Genomic DNA, 24258 nt, shown 5'->3' with positions numbered 1-24258 from the left:
GTAAGGGTCACTATGTCCCCTACAATGGTGGAAGACCTCTCACTAGTAACCCTTTCTGAGCACCATCACTCTGCCAGGTGCTAGGAGAAAAATTAGCTAAACAATTGTGACCAGCTCAACAACATTACATCATTTCCAGAGAAAACCCAGAAATGATATCACACCTCTCTTGGAATCATCAGAAATGCTATGATTTTACAATAATGTTTCTGGTGATTCCTAGAGAGGTATGACATCATTTCCAGGACTTCCATGGAAATAATGTAACACTGTCACAATGACACCTCACCATTTCCCTGCCCAGCCTCCTGTCAGTTGCCAGCTGCTGACTGACAACCCTACTTGTACATCCTTTAGAAATTATTTAATAGTTGTCAACCTTGGACAGTGATCTTTGGTACAAAAGTAGGGATATTACTTGTAACATTACTTGTGTCCCTATATTCATATGAGATAGAGTTCCCAACCACAAGGTGGACCTGGAGTTCTCCCAGAATTACGACCTGCAGCACACAGACAAATCTGTTTCTCGGGAAGACATGGTAGCTGTGAGGGCAGACAATTATTTTGTAATTTGGTAGATATGCTCTTAATATGTTCGGAGAAATTGCTTATATTGAGATAGATAAACTAATGCTCCTAGTTTACCATTTTTCTTTCTTATCTCTCCACTTTTTACATTATTTTAAATTTGATCTTTTTCTCTATCTGTTTGAAATATGTAAGTTAGAAGGATAAAGAAATATTTGTTTTTTATACCTATCTAAAGGATGACATTGTCAAAATAACAAGACAGTTTGTATTTTTAATATGATTAAGCTTATCCAGTTAGTTCTGTGTTGAGACCTTGGTGATTTTTTTTTATACCTATGTTTGTTGAAGAAGAATAGTTCAGACTTGTATTTTAAGTAATAGTTTAGTAAGAAGTGTACAATGGAAAATGAAGATGGTAGAATATAAGGGGAAAACTCAATACTTGCAGGTAGAATGGATTAGGTATTTTGTTTTGAGGTAAAAATGTAACTGATATATTTGCAGCTTTCTTTGTTTCTGATCTCCCACTCTGTATTTCCCCCTCCCTCTTGATGATTCTGTACTTGTGCTTATGCTTTTTCTTTTTGTAGTTAAAATTAATAAAAATTATAACATAAAAAAAAAGAAATACTTCCTCCTGAATCTCCCACCCTTCGGCTTCACTTGATCACCTCAGGCTCAAATATTACGGGAGAGGTATTCTCCCTGTCTACTCTCTCCACTTCATGCATATTTTTATAACCCTCTGTCATGTTTCCCCTAATTCACTTTTTTCCTAGGCAAAACAGTCTTAAGCCTTTTAATTGATCCTCAAAGTAGCTAGTGCTACTCTAGTCCACTGATCATCTCCAAACCTGTATTCTCCCCTCCAAGATTATAAATAGGAGCTTGATAAAGCTAATCTCCTAAAATCTTCCATCCCCCCCCCCCCACATAGATGTTATCTATTTTTCATGCCTCATTCAAGGCAGCAAGCACAGCAAGCTGGACTATTTACCCATTTAGTTTGGACACTGCAATTTTTCTGCACATTTGGAGAGTCCTCCAATCACACAGAAACACCTCCCTTGTCTGTGCATGGCCTTGATCCATGGCCTGTTAAAAGAAACAGGACCATCAAACTCACTATTAAATAATAATTGTCAGGTGAAAACAATTATGCCAGCATGGGACTAAATTCTAAGAAGTTCTGTGGGCACTTTCACACATGTTAAATAATGCAGTTTCAATCTATCTCAGCAACTGTTTGCAAGTGGATTTTGCCATTTCACACAGCGAAATCCAGTTGCAAAGTGCATTTAAAGTGGATTCAAAGTGCATTTTTTAGTGTGTGCAACTCAAAAGCTTACATAACTCCTTTACTAGAGTCATGTGGATGCTCTCATTTACATCAGCCATCTCCTGGTGTTGGTTACTCAAACTGGACGCAGAGAAAGGGAAATTAGCTTTAAAAGGGTTCCAGAAACAAATCATGCAAGAAGTTGACATGTGTGAATAGCAGGGTGGACCTGGTGGGAATGCCCTAAAATACAATATAGGAAGAAAGAGTGTGTGAGAGAAATTGTAAACACAAACAAATAGCTTTATTGTTAAAAAAAAATAAAATAAAAAGAGCAAAAATATAAAGAATGTACACTAAGCCTCTGAGAACTAATTCCCTAAGTATTCACATGCATACACCAGAAAGAGAACACACATATATAAGGTAGGAGGAAAGAAACTGGGAAGTTTTAGGAAAGGGACATAGAACCTTAAATCCAGGGTTGAAGGTCTGGAGAGGTCCAATGAAAGATGGAGTTGAGGTCCAAAAAGCAGAAAGAGGCGGTTTTCAGAAGAAAACCAGAGTTCTTCCAGCAGAGATCTGGACCAGGGAATATGAAGAACCATTTGCTAGGACATGGGGTCCTTCTTTTATGAATAGAAGATCCCCAGGGTTGGATGGGTTTGGCCTGACTTTGGATTGGATCAAGATAAAAAGCCTGAACTTCATTGGTGGGTTTAAAGCCACCCTGAGCCTGCTTCGACGGGGAGGGTGGGATATAAATCAAATAAAGTAAAGTAAAGTTAACTGTGATCAAATTTTGGCAGGAAAAAATGGAGAAAATACTTTGATTAGGCTGTTGTGAGTCAAATCTGTATGGGCACAAAGCATGGGTGAGGCAACATGATTAACATGCTATCTTTAGAATTAAATCTGAGGCCAGTGGGACTTTTAAGACCAACAAAGTTTAATTCTGGGTATAAGCTTGCATGTGCATGCACACTTTTTCAGATACATTGAAATATACTTCACCAACCATTACATATGGGCTGCAGTCAGACAAGAAGTTTGATTGAATGTTCTTGCTGTTCTTTTCTGGATTTAAAGTGCATGATCAGACAGCAATCTTTTGCCTCCCATTCCCAGTCACTGGCACCCCATTCTGACCCACCTGCAAATCAGTTATTCGGCACCAGGGTCAATTTGATCTTTATGGATGTCAGCACTTTCACCCCACATTGCTGGATGTCTGTGTGCATTAGTTCATAATTGCCCCATGTCGTCAATCACCACTTGTGCATTATTTTTTACAGACAGTTTACAGACATCTCTCTCTCTCTGGAGCTTCTCAAGACTGTGGTTTTTCTTAAGAAAACCTCCAAAGCAGTTTCAAAAACACTTCCCTCTCACTGCACATCCCAGCAGCCTCCTTCAGCAATCCCATTGGCCACCAAACACCAACATCCTGCTAGGGTGGGATGTCTGATCAAAACTATCCATGACCCAAAAAAATCCCCGGATTTATTAGAGGTGGGGCCAGACCGCACTAAGCCTGATGTATGATCGCAGTCATAGGCAGAAAAAGAGTGGGGATATTAGTTGCCAAGAATTGGAGTCAAGATGCATAAGTAATTGAGCAATAAGTATAGCATAGCAGCAAATTAGCATACAGCTAATACAGATAATAAGAGTTAAACATATGCAAGAACTATTATCTATATGTTAATTTGCTGATATTCACAGGTTTTACCAACTGCTTTAATCCAATCTTAGCTATACTTATCACTTAGCTACACTTATTACGTAATGGTTGGTGAAGTCTGTTTCAATGTATCTGAAGAAGTGTGGATACACACAAAATCTTATACCCACAATTTTGTTGGTCTTAAAGGTGCTACTGGACTCAAACTTTGTTCTGTTGCTTCAGATCAGCAGGCGCCCACACCTGATACTTTCATTAGGTTTATTTTTATTTAATTTAGAAGACTTGTATTTCACCCTTTCCCATAATGGGCTCATGACAGATCACAACATAGATTAGACAATAAAAACCAACAAGTCAAATTTAAAACAATACACTAAAACCAAAACAGCAGAACAATAAAACTAAGCAAAGTGCATCACCGATGGAAACGGCACATTCCACAAAATACAGTTTTTCATCCAAGAAGAAGTGATGGCGTTAAAATCAGGTTCAGCACCTCAACAGGTTATAAAGCATGATGTCATAACAAAGGAACCTGACTGTTCCTTTGCACAACCACTCCTTTTCACCACCTGTTTCTCTAATTTTTTTTTTACATTATTAAATGGGGAGGGGAACTTTCAACTCCTGCGACATTTCCTAATAATTCTCTTTTCTAATAATGCCTCTTAAAAAGCAATGGCAGTCTCTTCCTTTTAAATTCTATGCAAATTCCAGTGATTTATATGCAACATACTGGTATAACTATAGTACCGTAGAACACCACTGACTCCAAAGCCATAACAAAAATATAAATAAACTCAGATGTTGGGATTTCCCCTCCTCCACTTTATCTTTACAACTACTCTGTGAGTCTGAAAGAAAGCAACTTCCCCAAGGTCACCTAATGAACGCATAGCTAAGGGCAGATTCGAATGTAGACCTTCACAGTTCTTATCCAGAACCCTAAACAGGCTAGTTTGGTGTAGTGGTTAAGTGTGTGGACTCTTATCTGGGAGAACCGGGTTTGATTCCCCACTCCTCCACTTGCACCTGCTGGTATGGCCTTGGGTCAGCCATAGCTCTGGCAGAGGTTGTCCTTGAAAGGGCAGCTGCTGTGAGAGCCCTCTCCAGCCCCACCCACCTCACAGGGTGTCTGTTGTGGGGGAGGAAGGTAAAGGAGATTGTGAGCCGCTCTGAGACTCTTCGGAGTGGAGGGCGGGATATAAATCCAATATCATCTTCTTCTTAAACAGTACAAATTCTTAATCTGATATGAATCCATTTTAAAGCTCTCACTTCTACTCTGATATTCCACATGGGGGAAAGCTTGTGTGGTGTTCCCATTGCTATTGTGGCTGCCAATACGTGCAGCAGAAACAGACTTTCCACCTGGCTGGTTTTTTCAGTTTCCCTGCCCCTGCCCTATGGCAGCAGCCTGGGCCATTAAACAAAAAAATCAGCAATTTGAATACCATTTTAGTGATATAACATTATAACAATTGTGCTATTCCCAGCTGTAATTTTTTCTATTATGAAGAAACCTTCTTTTAAAACCTTCTGTTGTGAAGATATGTCTTTCCCTTTATATCCCTGTAGTGCCCAGGGGTTCCCTGGAGGGAGACCAGCCTATTGCCAGGGCACTTTATCTTCTTGCTACCACCAGGCTAGGTTTTACATATAAGGCCCAGCCTCCCCTAATTCTCTTCTAAAGGGCTTCACAATTTCCAGCTCCCCAAAGGTGGCACTGATTTTGCCTTCTCTTGGGGTAGGGCCAATTAGGCACTGTTGCCTGGCAAGCCAGTGACACAGAGACAACTTAACAAATGCAAACAAAAATTTATTTTATAGGGCAGGTAATCCCCAACACAGTGCACAACAAAATAACAAACTTTAGCTAGCTATTTACCTCAGCTTTTGAGTTGCAGGCAAAAGTCCAACCATCAGAGTCTTTCAGGAACTTCTTCCTAAGATTGATCAGGCATCCTCCAGGGTTTCAGAAAATTGTCAAACAGACCCTCAGATCACTAGAACTCCTTGCCTCACAAAAGTTTCTGTTAGGAGAAAAGAATATCCTTTTCTAGTCACCAGCCTTTCCTTATCATCAGGGGCTAATCACCTGCAGCTGGTGGCTCCACCCTGTGGCTATACAGCAAGGGAGGCATCCTGACAAGACTCAAGTCCATTTAAAACATTCCGCCTGGCACTACAATCCCTTCAAAGGAAAAAGCTAAAGACTTACGGGGTGCTTTTTTGTTTTTAGTGGAAGATGGGAGTTCAGAGAACCTGTTATGCATATTATAAAGTTATATTGATATGATTATATGGATTGGGGTTTTTTTTTAATGTTCCCTTGTGACAGGGGGAGGAAATGGCCACTTCAGGTATAGTGTTAGCAAAAATGGCTAATATTTGAGTGAGGAAACCTGAACTTTCCTACCCACACAGTAGCCATCCTGACATTAATGTGATCTTTCTCTAAACTTTGAAGCAAAAACAGGTTTAAAAAACTTCAGAGAAAAAAAGCTCAGGGAACCCTGCATTACCATGGTGTGGGGAAGCGGGGAAGCGGGGGAGGGGGGGAACCACTTCCCAACCCAAGGCAGAAAACCTGTGTGGACATGGCTTAAAGAGGTTCCACCTTGACTTAAGTTTTAAAAATACAATGTAATGGGGAGAAAATCCCTTACAATAAAATCTATAAAAGATACGATAAAAAGCATCATAAGATTTTTCTGCCTGAGCAGCTATCTAGAAATACAATTCTACTTTGCCTTTATGTAATTGCTGAACTAGCTTTGTGGGAAGACAGAAGGAAGAGATCTCTTTCTGAGCAGAGACTCCCTTGTTACTTGCCTTTTTTCTCCCACCAACACTGATGCTCTCACTTCTGGGTGTTTGACATGAGCTGTGCTGTCTTTGGTTCAGAACTGAGAGCACTTCAAGCGAGTTTTTCTTCTTTGACGCAAAAAAGCTGACAAAGTTCCCTCACATTCCTTCTTTTTAAAAAGAAACCGAAACAGCATATGTTAGTTCTATGCGTCTTTCCAAATGCCCTTTTCTGTATCTTCACTATTTTTGGTCACTTCTTTTTGCAGAGTACATTGACCTGAAATGAGTGCCCATGATTATTGAGTATGGCTTCATGAATCCTTTAGTTAGGACCAAGGGAGAAAAATATTCCCTGTGCCAGATATTCAGCGCTTCTAGTCATACCTCTGAAGGCATGTTGCTCTCCTTTACAGTGCTGCTTTGCACTCCCACCAAATGTTTCAGAGACTTAACCATTGTGAACCATCCTTTTCCGGAAGCACTTTGCTCCCAAGCCCAAAGCAGTGTTGTCCTGCTCTCTTTAAGGTTCTCAATATGCTTATATGATTTCGTAGCCATTGTATAACTGGAAAATTCCAGTTCTAGTCACTTTCTGGTCAAACAGTGCTTTTCTTTCATTTCCTGACAGGTTTTCAAAAAGAGCAATGTCACCTGTGATGCTTTGCTTCTAGTAAGTTGATATAAAATAGGGATTTCTTAAGACTGTCTGTTACAGCAAGTCACTCTCCAGCCAAGCAGGTTGTCAGTCTAAACCTTTGTGTTGAGCTCAGTGGTAACCATCCAGTTGTCATTAGGCCAACCACCATCCCATATGAAGAATAACTAGCCCTCAACCCCAGTTTTCTGCCCTCAAGAAATTTGGGAGAAAAAATGGCCTCCACATAGTGATAATCTAGAATTGTTCTTTACTGTTGACTCTGTAGGAGGAAACCTAGCGTCACCTAGAAGAGACAACACATCCTCTTTGGACTCTGCCTTCCCCAGGCACCCCTGGTGATGCTAGCAGGAAAAAAGAAGTACAGCCCATTCTACTTGAAATACTGACATAAAGATGCATTGTTCTCTTGGACTGGGAAATCAGTTTGGTGCTACTGATGGATATAAAAACCTGCAAACCTACTCATTTCCTTCATTCTGAGCAACTTGTTGTTAGACTGACTTGTTTCCAAGTTAGTTGGCTACCCACACCATCTGATACCTGCAGGAATTGGGGATATACCCAGGAATTAATATGTTTATTTACTATTTAAAACATGTTATGCTGTCTTTCCACCAAATAATTCAATAATAATTCAATAAAAACACATCAACAAACAATACGAATATTAGAGAGGAGGGGCAACAACCATTATTGGGAGTATGCCAATAAAGGTCTTCACCCACTGGCTGAAGACACTAAGAGAGGGAAATGGACAAATCTCCCTGGGGAGGGAGTTCCAAAACCTTAGTGCGATGCCCAAGACAGCCCTTTCTTGGGACACCACCTGTCTAACCTCAAACGGTGGAGACAACCAAAGCAGGGATTCCAAAGAAGACGAGAATGAACAGGCAAGTTCATATGAGAGAAGGCAGTCTTTAAGATATGTTGGTAACAGGTTGTACAGAGTAGGAATGGGCAAAAATTGATCATCACTAATTTTGGCAGGTTCATGGTTCACAAAGTGATGTTCACAAACTGAAGAACCACCACAAACTTCCAGAAATTTTGATACACTTCATGGCAGTTCTTGGTGGTTCATGAAGAATTCCTCATGAAAAAAAGCTGAGTGCCACTCAATCTCAGGGGACAGAAAGAGAGCAGCCATTCTAAAGACAATCTCTTGAGAGTAAGTCTTGTTGAATGACATGGGACATTTCCAAATTAGATCTGCTTGTGATTACTTCCTTTCTCACAGCAAATTGGTTGGCTATCTAACAGGCAAATTGATGTCAAACTTGTTTTTGAGGACAGGAAATGTATGGCCCTGTTCAGATGCACAGTATAATCAGATGTCGCTGCTGTTTCCTTCCAGATTTAAAGTGGCTGATCAGACAGCAACATCTGCCTCCCAGTATTAACTCGGGTTAGCCCCCCCCCCCCAATCCTTCTCGGAACTGGATTATTTTGTTACCTGCGCCTTTGCGGTGTTTTTTGAGTTCTGCAGTTTCACCTCGTATTTTTCTCCATCTGCATAGTTCTGCTGCAATATTAACTAACTTCCAGATGTCTGAAGGCTGTCCCAGAGCAAAAGGAGCCTCAGACATCCGGTTTACGGTCACCATTTTTTTACTACATAGCTATATGCGCATAACCACATAAGCACATAATGTTTTAATCTATGTGTATGCGCATATCCCCAGGCACCTCCATGAAGTTGGCAACACTACCAGTTAAGCCTATAATAATCCTTATAAAATATGCAAAATTCAGTTCACCATGATTATCCCATAGCATGCCTATACAATGCCTACCAGGTTAATTACTGATGTCAGGTTGCCAGTCTGTTTCTAAACAACAGCTCTGTGCTGAAAGATGTATTTACCTACCTATTTATTTGGTCTCTGTTGAGAAACACCAGAATTTAACTTATAATAAGAAGGACTTTCCAACTAGAAGAAAGAAAACTTGAAAAGACTCAGTGGGTAATATTACTGCAATTTGGTTTATATTAAGTCTTTTTTTTCTTGAGGCATTAACTAAAAACAATCTCTGGGATTGTTAATTCTCCTACATTTTTTTTCTTTGATCTCGTCCTCTTAAAATGTCTGCTTGGCATCAGGCAGAACTGGATTTACTACTGTTTTGAATGTTTTTAATTGGGTGGCTTCCATGTTTTGCTCCTCATTCTCAGCATGTCATGGGTACAACCTGATACTAGCCACATCCTGCACCCACTTAGGCTAGCTAAGCACTTTACCCAAGATGCAGACAAATGGGCTCAAGGATTTTTTGCCCCTCTCCCTTATTTTTTGTTTTGTGTTATTTTTTTAACATCCATTCTGATGGAGATTGCTGGAGAACTTGGACACTTGCACACTGTGCTGCGTTGTTTTGGTTGGAATCACTAAAACATGGCTTTTGTTTTTGAGTTTAGCTCTATGGCAGTGTCTCTGCATGCAAAACAGCATTTTTAATTTCACATGACTGATTACCTGTTTGATATCTTTTTGCCTCACAATATATTTGTAATAAATCCAGGTTGTCAGAGTTAGGTTTCTTTAAGAAACAAAACTGCTGAGTAAGTGTTATGTAACACATGCTATACAGGCTAATGCAAGTCACAAGAGTAACAGGTGCAGCTTGTGTAGCAATCAATGATGGGGATTGGCTGGCTGCACTATATCAGGAAAGATCTACCTCTCAGTTTTTGGTGGGGGTGATACAAGGAGAGGAGAAACTGTGCGTGAGAGAGGAGCAACATCTAGACTATCTGACTGTTACTCTGAAGGATTGGATAAGACTGGCTATTGATGTAATGTATGGCCTGGCTTACTGACTATTCTAACTGGAAACTGATTTAGTACTGTTAACTCGGCTGAACTGATAAATGTGAATGAACCTTGGACTGCCTAACACTGCTTCTATCTTCTTGCCCAAATATATCTGTTTGACTGACTGCTTGGAGTTTTGTCTTTCCTGCACAGCTACTGGAGTTGCACATATCAGGTTACTCAGACCGGTACTTCCCACGCACACTGTCACAGGTGGGTAACTGTGTTGGTCTGAAGCAATAGAACAATGTTTGAGTCTGAGGGCACTTCCAAGACTAAGTAAGTTTTATTCAAGATGTAAGTTTTCATGTGCTCTTCTTCAGATACAGTGAAACAAAACTTTTTCAACCATTATATATAGTTGTGGGGGAGGGGTTAGTTGCCAGGAAGGGCTTGTCTCTCTTCTCTTTTACATCCACAATTGAACTTTGTTGGTCTTGGAGGTGCCCCTGGACTGAGACTTAGACTGATTTCACACACAGCTTACCCTGCGGTCATGTTCCTCTTCTCTGCGCAGCATCCGTCGAATTTCCCACTATCTGCGCCAGAGTTACAGGAAGTGCCATGGCTTTCACGTAGCAAACGTAAACTGGGTTTTAATGGTTTACATTTGCTACCGAAAGCTGCAACACTTCCTGTAATTCTGGCGCAGATAGTGGGAAATCCGACAGACGCTGCGCAGAGAAGAGGAACGTGACCGTGGTGTAAGCTGTGTGAGAAATCGGTATTAGTTCTCACATCTATTTGTTAACTCTTGTATGCTAATTTACTGCTATTCACAGATTTTAGCAACCACCTTAATCTAATCTCAACTATACTCACTCCGTTACTTATGCCTCTTGATTCTAACAAGCCCTTTCTGGCAACTAACCCCCACCCCCCACCCCCATCTATATGTAATAATTGAAAAAGTTTTGTTTCACTGTATCTGAAGAAATGTGCTTGCACACAAAAGCTTACACCCTGAATAAAACTTTATTGATCTCTAAGGTGCCATTGAACTCCAATTTTTTAATATATTTGTGAATTAGGGTTATAGACAGGATGGGGAAACAAAGCAACCCAGAATCATACATAACTGAGTATGGATCTGAACCCAGGCTTCACTACTCAGATGACCACCCACTGAATCATACCAGTCATTATCTGTGAAGTTTCCCAAATATAATGCATGATTCAACTCTGTTTCTCTCAGTTTGCTGACTGGACCTTATTTTGGAGACTTACACTGCAATCCTAAGGAGAGTTACTCCAGTCTAAGCCTATTCATTTAAATGGACTTAGAATGGAGTAACTCTCCTTAGGATTGCACTGTTAATCACCAAAGCAGAATCCTGTTTTTGGCAAGCAGACATAAGCTGAGCAGCACCTTAAAGATCAACAAGATTTGGGGGTATAAGCTTTCAAGGGTCAAAGCTCCCTTCATCACATGTAACAAAGGGAGCTTTGACTCCTGGAAGCATATACCGCATAGAGAGCCAGTTTGGTGTAGTGGTTAAGTGCACAGGCTCTTATCTGGGAGAACCGGGTTTGATTCTCCATTCCTCCACTTGTGACTGCCTGAATGGCCTTGGGTCAGCCATAGCTCTTGCAGGAGTTATCCTTGAAAGGGCACCTTCTGTGAGAGCTCTCTCAACCTCACCTACCTCACAGGGTGTCTGTTGTGGGGAGGAAGGTAAAGGAGATTGTAAGCCTCTCTGAGATTCAGAGTGAAGGGTGGGGTATAAATTCAATATCTTCTTCAAAATCTTGTTGGCCTCATGGACTCCAATCAGGCTCTTGTACTGCAACATGGCTACCCTCCTGAAACTGACACACATAAATTGAAAGGTTTAAAAATCTATTTTAGGATAACATTCCATTAATCACCACGCACTCCTCATTCTTCTGCCCTCTTCCTCACCTTCTGTCTCCGGGCCTGATAATCTATCCACTGACACTTCTCACTCGTCCATCTGAAATATAACCCCATATTATCCCGGACTTAATTCACAATATGCAAGTTAACAATGTGAAGATTTGGATCTCACATCCTTTATTCCTTTCTCCTGCACGTGGGAGGGTGAATTATCCTAAGTGATTTCGGTTTAGTTTAATCAAATGCAAACACAGATTAATGAGGTTCTTCAAATCAAGATCTATGTAATATATTTTCTTTAATTTAAGCTTCTGTGGCCTTATAATATCAAGTGGCAGTGATTAAATGCAATGCAGAAGCACTTCATCATAGCACAGTCTCTAGACCCCCAAGCTAAAAAAAATATAAAATAAAACCCCAGCAAGGTCTACTCTAAAACCCATACAGGAAAAAAAACAGGCACAGGTTCTGCTAGCCAGCTCATGAGGAATCCAAAAGGTAGAGAAAGTATTCAGATGTGAGCACCTAAATGCATGCAGCCGCTAGAAGTAAGTTCTTTTTAATACTCTGTTACACTTTCTACAGAAAATAAATACTGTGTGACTAGAGGAACAGAGAGGAGTATCTGTAGCATAGGACACAGAGCCAGTTTCAGGTTTGCTGACCCCTGGATAGAAAGGGCCTGCCCCCCCTCCCCTTGCCTGTTTGCCAGTGTGCCCTCTCCACTCATACCTCTTTGCCCACCTGCCCATGTTTTCTTCTCCCACTGCCTAACCATCCATCCTTCCCCCACCTACTTGGTAATTTTCGTGTCCTCCCAGTGTTCTCATACTGTTCTGGCCAGTGCATGTGGCTGAAGTGTAGGTAGTAGTAGGCTCATGACAAGCAAATGAGCAGCCAGGGAGGTGAGCAGATGGGAGTGGGTAGTAGTGGGCCCGCAAGAAGACCTGGACCTTGGCAGCTGTCCTACCTCAGGGTATGTGGATGCCAGCACTGATAGTAAATCAAATTATATTATGACATTATGTCCTGGGGCTGCTGGGTCCAAGTTTGGTGCAGCAGGGTCCTCCAGGGCATGACTTTCAGCTAGCTGGCTTGGCTGCAGCTTCAAAAAACGCAGGCACCTGAATCCCTTTTTCTTGCACACAGTTTCCCTAATGCTTTGCTGGCACCTCCGGCTTTCTCCTGCACTTTTCCTCCTTGCCAGCCTTGTGCCGGCTGCTTAAGTCTTCACGCTCAGGTCAGAATCTCACCAAGTGGTCAAATCTCCCTCCTCCCTAGGGAGGGTTCACCTGATGGACTTTCCCCCTGGCTCCACCCCTTGGCCTTACCCTCAGTGTGGGGTGGGGCTGTTAAGTCACATCCCATTTCCTTTCACTGCTGAAGTCCCTGTTCGTTCCTCCCCAGCTCCTGTTCCTCACTTCTCCCTAACTGCTGTTGCCTGCCTTCGCACTTGGGTCCTGCCCAAGAGAGGACAGTCCCTCCAATTTTATTCCTGCCTTCAGCATGGGAGGCACTGGCAGCCCTTCCCTACATTCCAAAATTGTACTGCCCATTTCTTCCTTGGGTGGTAGCCCAGACCAGGGGTCCCCAACCCCTGGACCACGGACCGGTACTGGTCCGTGGCCTGTTTGCATCCGGGCTGCAAAGCCTGGCCATCCCCCGTGGCACCAGGCAGCCTCACGACCCCGCTTCCCCCTTCATGGAGCCTCCTGCATCCTCCATTTTTACAATCTTAAGGCTGGGGAATGGGCTGTGAAGTGCCGCCTTCCCTGGCTCTTTAAAGGCCAGCCCCCGCCACTGCTGCCGATCGGCTGGGGAAACTTCTGCAGCAGCAGTGGGCGACGCACTGAAGAAGCGGTGCTGCCCTGGCCTCATCCCTACTTCCTTCCCACCCAGGAAAGAAGTGAAGACGAGGCAAGGGCAGCACCACTTCTTCAGTGAGTTCTCCGCTGCTGCTGCGGCGGTTTCCCCAGCCAATCAGCAGATTGGCGCGGGGGGGGGGGGTCAGCCTTTAAAGAGTCAGGGAAGGTAGCGCTTCATTGCCCCCTTTCCCGGCCTTAAAATTGTAGAAACAGAGGATGCAGGAGGTGCCACGAGGGAGGGGTGGGGAGGCAAGGCTGCACAGCACCGGGGGGCAGGGCAGTGAGGCTGCATGGCACCACTGGGGGGCAGAGCCAAATTCGGAGCCCCTACCGTGCCAGCCCTGGGGCCACGGTGGGCAGGCTGACCTTGGTGCCAGTCCCTGGTGCAAAAAAGGTTGGGGACCACTGGCCTAGATCCCTCCAGAGTTGGTGAGTACAGGGGTGAGGGACCTACTCCCAGACACATTATTTTCATTATTTTAAATAAAACATGCAGAGCAACAGCACATATGAACACACACGAAGCTGTCTTATACTGAACCAGACCATTGACCCATCAAGGTCAGTACTGTCTGCAGAGACTGGCAGTGGCACTTCAGGAATCTCAAGCAGAGGTCTTTCATATCACCTTCTCCCTGGAGATGCTGAGGACTGAACCTGGGACTTCCGGCATGCAAAGCAGAGGTTCTATCACTGAGCCTCAGTCCTTTCCATCTGTATTTTTCACATTCAAAGTCTGATCTGTCATCTAATTATAATAACCAATGTAGTATTGGAGAGAAGAGCTGATTAGGTACAGACGTCCTGTGTCGATCTGCTGGTTATTGACTTATCTGTCTATGTTCTGTCTATAATGACTGCAATTTTTTACTGTGCCTCCTTGGCATCCTTTCACAGATATCCATAGTCATGCGTTTTGCCAGCAAGCCAGTTTGGGATAAAGCAAATGTGATGCCAGAAGCAGGTTTTCTGCATCCAGTTCCCCCTTTTCTGCCTGCAATGCTTAGTTCCTGAACATATGAAGCTGCCTTACAGCAAGTCAGACCTTTGGCTCCATCTAGTTCAGTACTGTTTACCCTGACTAGCAGCTGATTTTCAGTGTCTCAGGTGGAAAACGGTCTTTTCTCAAATCCCAACACTGGCTACCTAAAGATCCTTTAACAGGAGAGGCTATGGACTGAACCAGGGCCTTTCTCCATGCAAAACATGTGCTCTGTGTTTATGATACAATGCTACATAATCATGTGCTTCTCCACCAAACATCTGTCTTCATTATTAGCTGCAATGGGGAGGAGGCAGGGAGAGACACAACATGACAATACTATGTCACACTTTTCATAAAGTAAGTATTATGGGGGGGGGGGGGGAACTGAGCATAAAGTAGCTACGGTCAACAGCAATAGTGCATTTGGCACTGTATCATTTAATACACAGGATACTCTCTACGTAGCATATAATTGGGATTGCAACCCTACAACCTTACAAAATGGGGGAGGAGGAGGAGGAGAAGGACAAGAGAAGAAGAATGAATGAATTTATACTCCTCCATTCACTAACTGTAGAAGTCTCAGAGTGGCTCACATCTGCTTTCCCTTCCCCTCCCCACAACAGATACCCTGTGAGATAGGTAGAGCTCAGAGAGCTCTCACAGAAGCTGCTCTTGAGAGGAACAGCTCTGTGAGAACATGTGACTGACTCACAGTCACATCAACAGGTGCATGTGGAGGAGTCAGGAATCAAACCTGGTTCTCCCAGCTGAGTCCACAGTTGCTTAACCACTACACCAAAGTGATGCTGTTCACCATGCCAGTGCAGTAAAATAACTTAGAAACCCAGGTTCTTATTGCAACATCAGTTTACTTTTAAGTACTCTGAATCTAGTTGTGTGTATGTGTGAAGTGACATCAAGTTGCAGCTGACCTATGAGGACACCAGCAAGGGGCTTTCATAGTAAATGACAATCAGAGGTGGTCTTCCTCTGCAGCGCCATCTTTCATGGTCTCCCTTCACCTTGCTTAGCTTCCAAGATCTAACAAGATTGGGCTATACCATGCTACCTCCTCTCCCCCTTGATCTATTTTAATTAATCAAAACATGTAGGAGAATGTCTCTGAGTTGTGTCCAATAATACCAATCCTTTTTGTGGTAGAGGGTTGGGGATAGAGTGATAGTATGCCTTACCATCTCATACTCCCTTCAACACTACACCATTAAAAGCCGTAAGATCAAAATGAGACAAATTCAACTGCATATTCATAGTTAGTGTGACTGACGTCTGAGATAAAAACTGAGAATGAAGTGATCTGAACTTACACAATAGTTTTGCCTTATTCAGCCATTATACCCCTGCAATGGGTGGTTAGAGTATCAGGTGCATGAGCTGAGTGAGGAGGCAAAGTGTTGTCTTCCTTGCTGCCCACCATATATAGAAATTAATGTTATCTGATCAAACTCCATGATAGGCAACATTGCATCAAAGAGACCTGATACTGATGGCAATAGGGATTGTATAGCATTGATTGGGTATAGACAGGGCTTTTCTTGTAGCAGGAACTTCTTTGCATATTAGGCCACACACCCCTGATGTAGCCAATCCTTACAGGGCTCTTCTTACAGGGCCTACTGTATGCTCTTGGAGGACTGGCTACATCAAGGGCAGGTGTAGCCTAATATGCAAAGGAGTTCCTGCTACAAAAAAAAGTCCTGGGTATAAATGTAATCAATCATTGCAAGTGAGCACATCTAAAAATCTTTCATTCATTTAATATTTACTATTATCCATTGGGATTTAATTTCTTACTTGAAGTAATTCATGGCAACAAGAAATGTGGACCAACTCTATTCACAACTTTTGTTTGTTTGGAGTTGTAGCAGAGACCCTAAGTTTTCCATTTATTACAGGCACAGCTGCCTTAATAAGACCAGGGGTGGAATTCTAGCAGGAGCTCCTTTGCATATTAGGCCACATACCCCTGATGTAGCCAGTTCTTCAAGATCTTACAAAAAATAGCCTTGTAAGTTCTTGGAGGATTGGCTACATCAGGGGTGTGTGGCCTAATATGCAAAGGAGCTTCTGCTAGAATTCCACCCCTGAGAAGAGCCCATAGAAAGTATGAATAGGCGGCATCCATCTGTGTATTATTTGTGAAAGCATAATCTGTTGACAATAGCAGTGGACAGAAACAATGAGGGGCGAGGGGTACTTCTCTACTCTTTGGTGGTATTCGCATACACCAGGGAAGTAGAAATTGCTACACTTGACTAATGTTGGGATGAAACACTGTTTGCTATTCTATTCCTTGTGGATCAGCAAGCACTAAACACTGCAACACATTTTTTTTTTGGGGGGGGGGCCTTCTCTCCTGAAGTACTGCACCCAAATTGGATGATCTTTATTGAAGGAGATTAATGCATCAGAGGAAAGAAGATTAACTCATGCAAACAAAGAATTTCCTCTGCTTTGTCAATAAATCCTCACAGCTTACTCTAGCTGCATCTCTTGAGGAGAAACAAAGTAAAAGAGAGGCATAGCTGTCCTGCTGCTTCGATATAGCACAGATGACCAGAGCAAGGGAGGGCAGGGAGCTATCTTAGGAAAGCAGCAAGTGAAAAAAACAGCCACTAAATCAATATCATGGCAGGGATCCCATGAAAAACTTGGGAAATAATACTCTCATTCTATGCAGCTCAGACCATCACATTTCAAGAACGGTGCTGGCAAGTTAGAAAGGGCATTCTACTGGTGCTAGACAGCATCTATTCCTTTTTTAGACAAACCATGTTCCAAACATGACTGATGAATTCTGCTCATCTCTAAGTGGGAGTCTTTTTTTATTTGTTAACTATCATAGATCGACCAAGACTGAAGCACAAAGACAGTTATCAGTGTATCTACAAAGAATAAAATTTCGAAGCCATGTAATAGGCTGGTTTCAATAGTATGATTATGCCAAGACACAAAATTTGGCCACTTGACAGGTGGCTTTTTAAATAAAAATTATAATGTTATTAAAGCTAGCTTTTTATATAACATAATAGTGCATCATATAACAACATTTTTCTTAACAATAAAATGAAGCAGTGCAAGCAGCAAGAGTAAGGTCAGAGCAATATCAAAAACAAAGTAAAGTAAATATGGTTAACCATAATATCCTAAAATGAAATTTAAAATAGAAGCTCCACATTACTAAGCAAGTTTGTTAAAACCCTATTAACTTCCGATGTGAAAGTGGAATATTATCAATGGATTCCTGACTAATACACAGGGCTTTTCTTGTAGCAGGAACTCCTTTGCATATTAGGCCACACACTCCTGAGGTAGCCAATCCTCCAAGAGCTTACAGGGCTCTTAGTACAGGGCCTACTGTAAGATCCAGGAGCATTAGCTACCTCAGGGGTGTGGCCTAATATGCAAAGGAGTTCCTGCTACAAAAAAGCCCTGCTAACATCCATATATTCCTGATGGATTCCTGACTAACATCCATATATTTTATGAAGGAAAATCAACATAGGTAGGTGTAATGGACTGATGCAGTTAGCCTGGGCAAGCAGGGAGCAGCTCACTCTGATTGGCTGAGCCGTAACCATGGATACCAAATGTGTCAATTGCAAGGAGGCTTGCAGTGGGGGAAATCGTCTCACAAGTTAGTTCAGTGTTAGCTCTGAAGGAGTTCACTTGAAGAAATCAACTGGGAAGGACCTGAGAACAGCCTGTCGGCTGAGATCCTGGAGACAGAACTGATTTTTGAGTTTCTGTCTGAGAGAGAAAGTTATTTGGAAGAAGGGACAAAGCCAAGCTCTTTCTGTGAGGAAACTCTCTGAGTGGAAGAAGAGAAAAACTAAAGACTCTGCTAAGGAAATCTGTCAGAACTTCAGGGCAGATGCCTGGTTTATTTAAGAACACACAAACACACTGGGAGAGAAGCTAGACTAGTGGCTGAGAAAACATCCCAGGAGACAGACAGGAAAACTATCTGGGTAGGACTGAGACACACAGGATTAAGGGGTAAGTGAGATAGCACACAAAATTGTGAGTCCTGAGGTATCATTCTAAGGTCTGGAGTGTGCCTGTATGCTAGTGAGAGTGTGTCTGTGTGGGGATATTTCTGGCACAAGTCAGATAGTAGTCCTCCATGTGAAAGACAAAGAGAGTGTGACCCTTTTTTATTTTATAATCCTTCTCTGAATAGAGTGTTTCCTAGTGCTAAGGAAGCACTGCCTGCCTGTTTAGAATCTGTTTGTTTTGTAGATCTTAAGCCGTCCAGTTGATCTTTTTATAGTACTTCAGCCTGCCAACATCTCTGGTGATTAGAGATTGTTTGATTAATTGAACTTCTGCCTGCCTACTGATTTGTTAATACCAACCAATAACAATTATTTCACTCCCTTCCTTGCCTTTTTGTAAATTAATAAATATACTTTTTAATTTGAATTTAAAAATGCCTGGTGCTTAGTTATTTTCTGCCTAAGGTACTGGGGGGTAGGTGACAGAAATATTCACAGTGGTCACTTCCCCCAAGCTGACCTTGGCTGTCTCTCACAGTAGACTATTACTAAATTGTCTTTTGGCCTTGTTACAACAATCTTAAAGGAGGAGGGAAATATGAAATTCATCAGGCCTGTCTAGAAAATTTTGTAAGACTGGATTAATTCAGGCAGGTAACCATGTTGGTCTGAAGCAGCAGAACAAAAGGTTGAGTCCAGTGGCACCTTTAAGACCAACAAAGTTTAATTCAAGCTTCTGTGTGCAAGCACACTTCTTCAGATACAGTAAAACAAAACTTTTTCAACTATTACATATTGGTGAGGGGATAGTTTCCAGGAAGGGCGATTATAGCTGAATTTGGATTAAAGCAGGTAAGATCTGTGAATAGAAGTGAATTAACATACAAATACAAGATGTGAGAATGAAGTTTGAGTCCAGTGTCACATCTAAAACCAACAAAGTTCAATTCTGGGTATAAGCAAGAACTGAGAAACTTAGCAATACTATACTTTGTTCTGATAAAATTGGAGTTACATGTAGAGATCAAATGTCCCTATACAAATACAATACCACACAGTGGATTTCTTTGGCTTTATCCAGTTGGCAGGATCAAAGACATCGAGAGAAAGGGACACATGTATATTTCCTTTCCAAAAGAGCTGATGGTAAAGCATTAAAGTGGGAGCAAGGTGACAACTTTTTGGCATTTAGGGAATTCTAAAAAAGATAGTCTGCTGGAGTCTATCTGTAAGAGTCAGATTGTAGTGCTGGCAAGGCTGCAGGTAAAATGTGGAATGCACCCTAGGCGAGGCTAACTTCTGGCAACCCCCCCCCCCCCCGCACTGATAACATCATTAAGTCATATGGGGGTGTCCAGTTTGGTGCCCCCAGAAGGCCAGCGCCCTAGGCAATTGCCTAGTTTGCCTAGTGGCAGGGCAAACACAGTAACAACTAAGAATGGGCTGTGATCTCTGATCCAAACGTGTGCTTTGAACACTCAAATGTTACATAAGTGGGACTGCAAGGCCTTCTCGTAACAATAGACTCTTCTTTGTCTGGAGGTGTGAGCCCTCTGTTACTATCAGCATGCTTAACAAAATGTACTCTAAAATTAACTCATATGCATAAAGAGATTTGTGAAGATGATGATGAGAATAATAGATCTGGCCTTTAGGAAGTTAATTGTTTGGTATTTACCATTAGGCATGGAAGGTGTGCAGTAATAAGACACGGGACCACCTTTGGAATCATGAGAATGAGGGGGGAAATCTTGAATAATTACCCCTTCAGTGAAAACAACCCAATCTCTCTTCTTAATGAGGCAGGTATCCTAAAGATTAAGAAAACAATTGTGTTTAATTATATGATCAAATGCTTTCACAATGTATGTGCATTAGGGGGCCAATTAGGTTTATATGGGCAACTTTTGCTGCATTATTTTGTAGCACTTGAGAAGTTCACTTTGCAACCTTCGTGGTTCTTAATGCTTTTCAGCATCTTATTAAGATGACATAACTTTCAAAGACACTCAAATAACTGCCCAGTAGCTATCTGCAGCACCGAATGTGTTGAAAAAACTGAGCTCAATTAAGGTACGTGCGTCATCTAGCCAAATCCATTGTCGTCAAGAAGATACACATCATGCTTCCTTCCCATATGCACCTTTTCTACTTAATTTGGAAAATAACTCACAGTAACTTTGGACAGCAATATGCACAAAGGAAGTGTGAGTAACTTCCAGTTAGGGATGCCAGCTTCCAGGTGGGACCTGGGGATTCCATGAAATTACACATCATCTCCAGACTAAGAGAAAATAGATGCTTTGGACTTTATGGCATCTTTTCCACTTAAGTCCCTGTCCTCCCCAGGCTCCATCCTCAAATCTCCAGGAGTTTTCCAGCCTGCATTTGGCAACTCTATGCTCCATCCCCTGCTGGAGACCTGGCAGCCCTACTTTCAATATTCATGTACTGGATTTATATTGTAAGCAAGCTCACACTGTATTTTATACGCGCTCCTTGATCCTTGTGAGGCATAATCTCTGCTGGTATGAACTCATGCACCATCTGTGTACCTTCCACTGCTCTTCACTTGATGCCACCCCATGGGATGTTATATCCATCTGCAGGGCTTTTTGGCCATCACTCTATTTCTCTGGAAGGGGATGCCAGGGGGAGATAAGGAGTATGAACTTCTTCTTGATGTTTAGAAAGTGTTGCAAAGTAGCACTCTCTCAGGTAGCATTTACATAAAATTGCTTTAGAATACAACGGAATGGCAGGCAACTTCTGTTGGTAGGATGATGTGTAGCCTTTTATTTCTAAATTTGTGTTTGTGTTTCCGTGTCTTTTGTAAACTGACTTAGGTCTCTGTTTTTTTTCCATAAGCTAAAAAAATAATGTTTACATTTTAATTATATGTAAAAATATGGAAGGTACAACTGACACTTTGCAGTAGCTGCATACACCATTCAAGCCCCTTTTTCTGCACATTTATTTTGAAGGCTGACCTACATCCTGCCTTTGGAATCCCCCTATCTCAAATGCCTACCAACACAAATTGGGCAGAATATTTTATGGGAAGTTGGAACTCGCCTTTTATATGTTGTAATGAAACAGCAGTGAAAGTGTGAGTTAAATCCCAGAGACGTTTTTAGTAAGAGAGTGACAGTTTCTCTTAAGCGCAGTCTGCAACATTCCATAGTCCACTTGTTCTTCCTGGATGCTACAGGGGGGGGGGGGAAACAGTTGTCACAGTCAGCCACTAGATGTCAGCAAAGGGAATGTGGTTCTTCAACACAATCTCTTTATTGACTCTCTTCTCAGTGGCATGCAAACTTTCCTCGAAAAGTATCTCTTTTAGTATTTTAGAGTTGCAAATAGCTCTATAATCAAACTAGCCAAATTCCCATCATGCTCAGAGTGATGCCCTTTCAAAACGAACAAGAAAATTACAACAAAAGCAACTTACCATACTAACGAGTAGAGCCCAAAACATTTATAAATTTAGAAAATGAAAGGAGCAGGACAAAACCCTTTCACTGGTCGATAGCTCATTTCATTATGACTGGGGTCATAGGAGATTGACAGCTGAATCAATGCAGGCTAGCTCTGTGAATCTGAGTTTGTGGAAACCCAGTGATAATATAAGTGATCTTCAGCACATTCTTATAGAAAAACGAGGACATTAGAAGGGCAATTGATGACAGTAGAACAATATAAAGAGCTGGGGTGGGGTGGGGGAACCTTTTTTAAGTTTCAGACAAACATCCAGGAAACTTTAATGTTTTATCTACTAATTTCTCTCTGTGTTGAAATACAGAATTGAATTAATTGTAGAACTGGATCACACTGTGTATTATGACTGATAGCATCACATCCTGTACTGTCTCCATCAGTGGCTAAGATCCAACTGACTCTGTTATGTCTTACTGATTTTGTCTCATAACCATGGGGGGGCGGGGGACACATATCCCCATGGCTTTTTTGTAGAAAAAGTACAGCAGGAACTCATTTGCACGTTAAGCCATCCCCCCTGACACCAAGCCAGCCAGAACTGCATTCCTGTGCATTCCTGCTCAAAAAAAGCCCTGCATATCCCGTTTCCCAACAAGCCCTGCATATCCCGTTTCCCAACAAGAAGGTCATGGGGCCCAACACCATCATTGACTGCTTATGTGTCCCCTTATAGATCTCCTTTGATGGAACAAGCAAGTTGTATCATAGCCATGTTCTTCTGTCATGAAAAGTGGAGAGACTAAGTGCCCAGTTACGTTACATGTACCATATGATCGCTACAAGGACTTGTAGGCGGACTTCAGTTGTGAGTTCCCCAATGGAACTTAGTTCAGAAGCACCACAGGGGCCCAGTTCTGTTTGAGATCAGAGTGTGGGGAAAGAGCCCTCCCCTCTGTATCTCAGTTCCCTGACCCAAAATAATCCCAGAAGGTATTATTTGGCCTGTGAGGGGACTATATGTATCTCTGCCATGATTTTATCTGGTCCACAGTAGTGCTACCAAATCTTAATCCTATTATGGTTACAAAAAAAATGGTACCCACAATTATATTTATACTAATTGGAAAGAAAACATTTTCAATCTGAAGAGGAGCAAAAATAATCTACAAACCACAGTTTTGAGAAGAGAGTGGCCACTGAGAATACAGCAGCTGGCTACAGTAATTTTCATTAATCTCTTTCATGTTTTATATTAGTTCCAGGATACTAGAATCTGGAGCAGTTCCAGTCCAGGTTTTACTCACATCTTGGGATGTCAGAGGAACTGCCATGAAGAACTCTGGTAGGTCTCTAAAGTGCTACTGGACTCGAATCTAGTAGTTCTGGTAGCCCTTGTTTTCCAACATTCATTTCGTTCTTTTTTTAATTTATGACATTATTAAAAAAAAACACCACTGTTTACAGATAACAACATGAATAGTTTAAAAAAAACCCATAACAAATGACACATATTTAAAACTATAACTTATCCTATAACACTATATTCACAGCTAAAATGTAATCTTTCTTACAGATCAGTTGCTTCCCAGCAAAAATGTCTCATATAGTTATCTCAGGAAATTGGGAATTTACGAAATAAGGCATATTTCCATCTCAGCTCAATATGAATGTTTCAAACATTTATAAATAAAAAAACCTCAATAATTTTCATTTTTTGGCAACATATCTCTTTCAGCTGAATAAGTGAGTATTGGGTACCATAAATCTAAGAATTTCTGATATTGATTACTTGCATAATCCCCTTCATTCATTTCTCTTGAATAAAAGTACTATGTGCTTATTAAAGAGACAACCTCCATCTTCCTGGATGATAGCAGCATTTTACAGGTATAATTTCTCAGTAGTTTAGCAGATAATAGTTTTTGATGTCCATGTTAATCCCACCTTCTTGAATCACATATGCCCAGAATTGGTACATGACAATGAAGTCCTTCTAAGTCCACTGATATCAGTGGGTTTTGAAACCTGTCCGCTTAATAGGGTTGCTAAATCCAATTCAAAAAATATCTGGGGACTTTAGGGGTGGAGCCAGGAGACATTGGGGGCAGAGCCAGGAGCAAGGATATGACAAGCATAATCAAACTCCAAGGGAGTTCTGGTCATCACATTTAAAGGGACAGCACATCTTTTGAAATGCCTTCCTTCCATAGGAAATAATGAAGGATAGGGGCACTTTTTGGGGGGCTCATAGAATTGGACCCTTTGGTCCAATTGTTTTGAAACTTGGGGGGGTATTTTGGGGAGAGGCACT

Source organism: Heteronotia binoei, chromosome 11 (genome assembly GCF_032191835.1).
Source record: "Heteronotia binoei isolate CCM8104 ecotype False Entrance Well chromosome 11, APGP_CSIRO_Hbin_v1, whole genome shotgun sequence".
Lineage (NCBI taxonomy): Eukaryota > Metazoa > Chordata > Lepidosauria > Squamata > Gekkonidae > Heteronotia > Heteronotia binoei.
Note: the sequence above shows the minus strand (reverse complement) of the source record.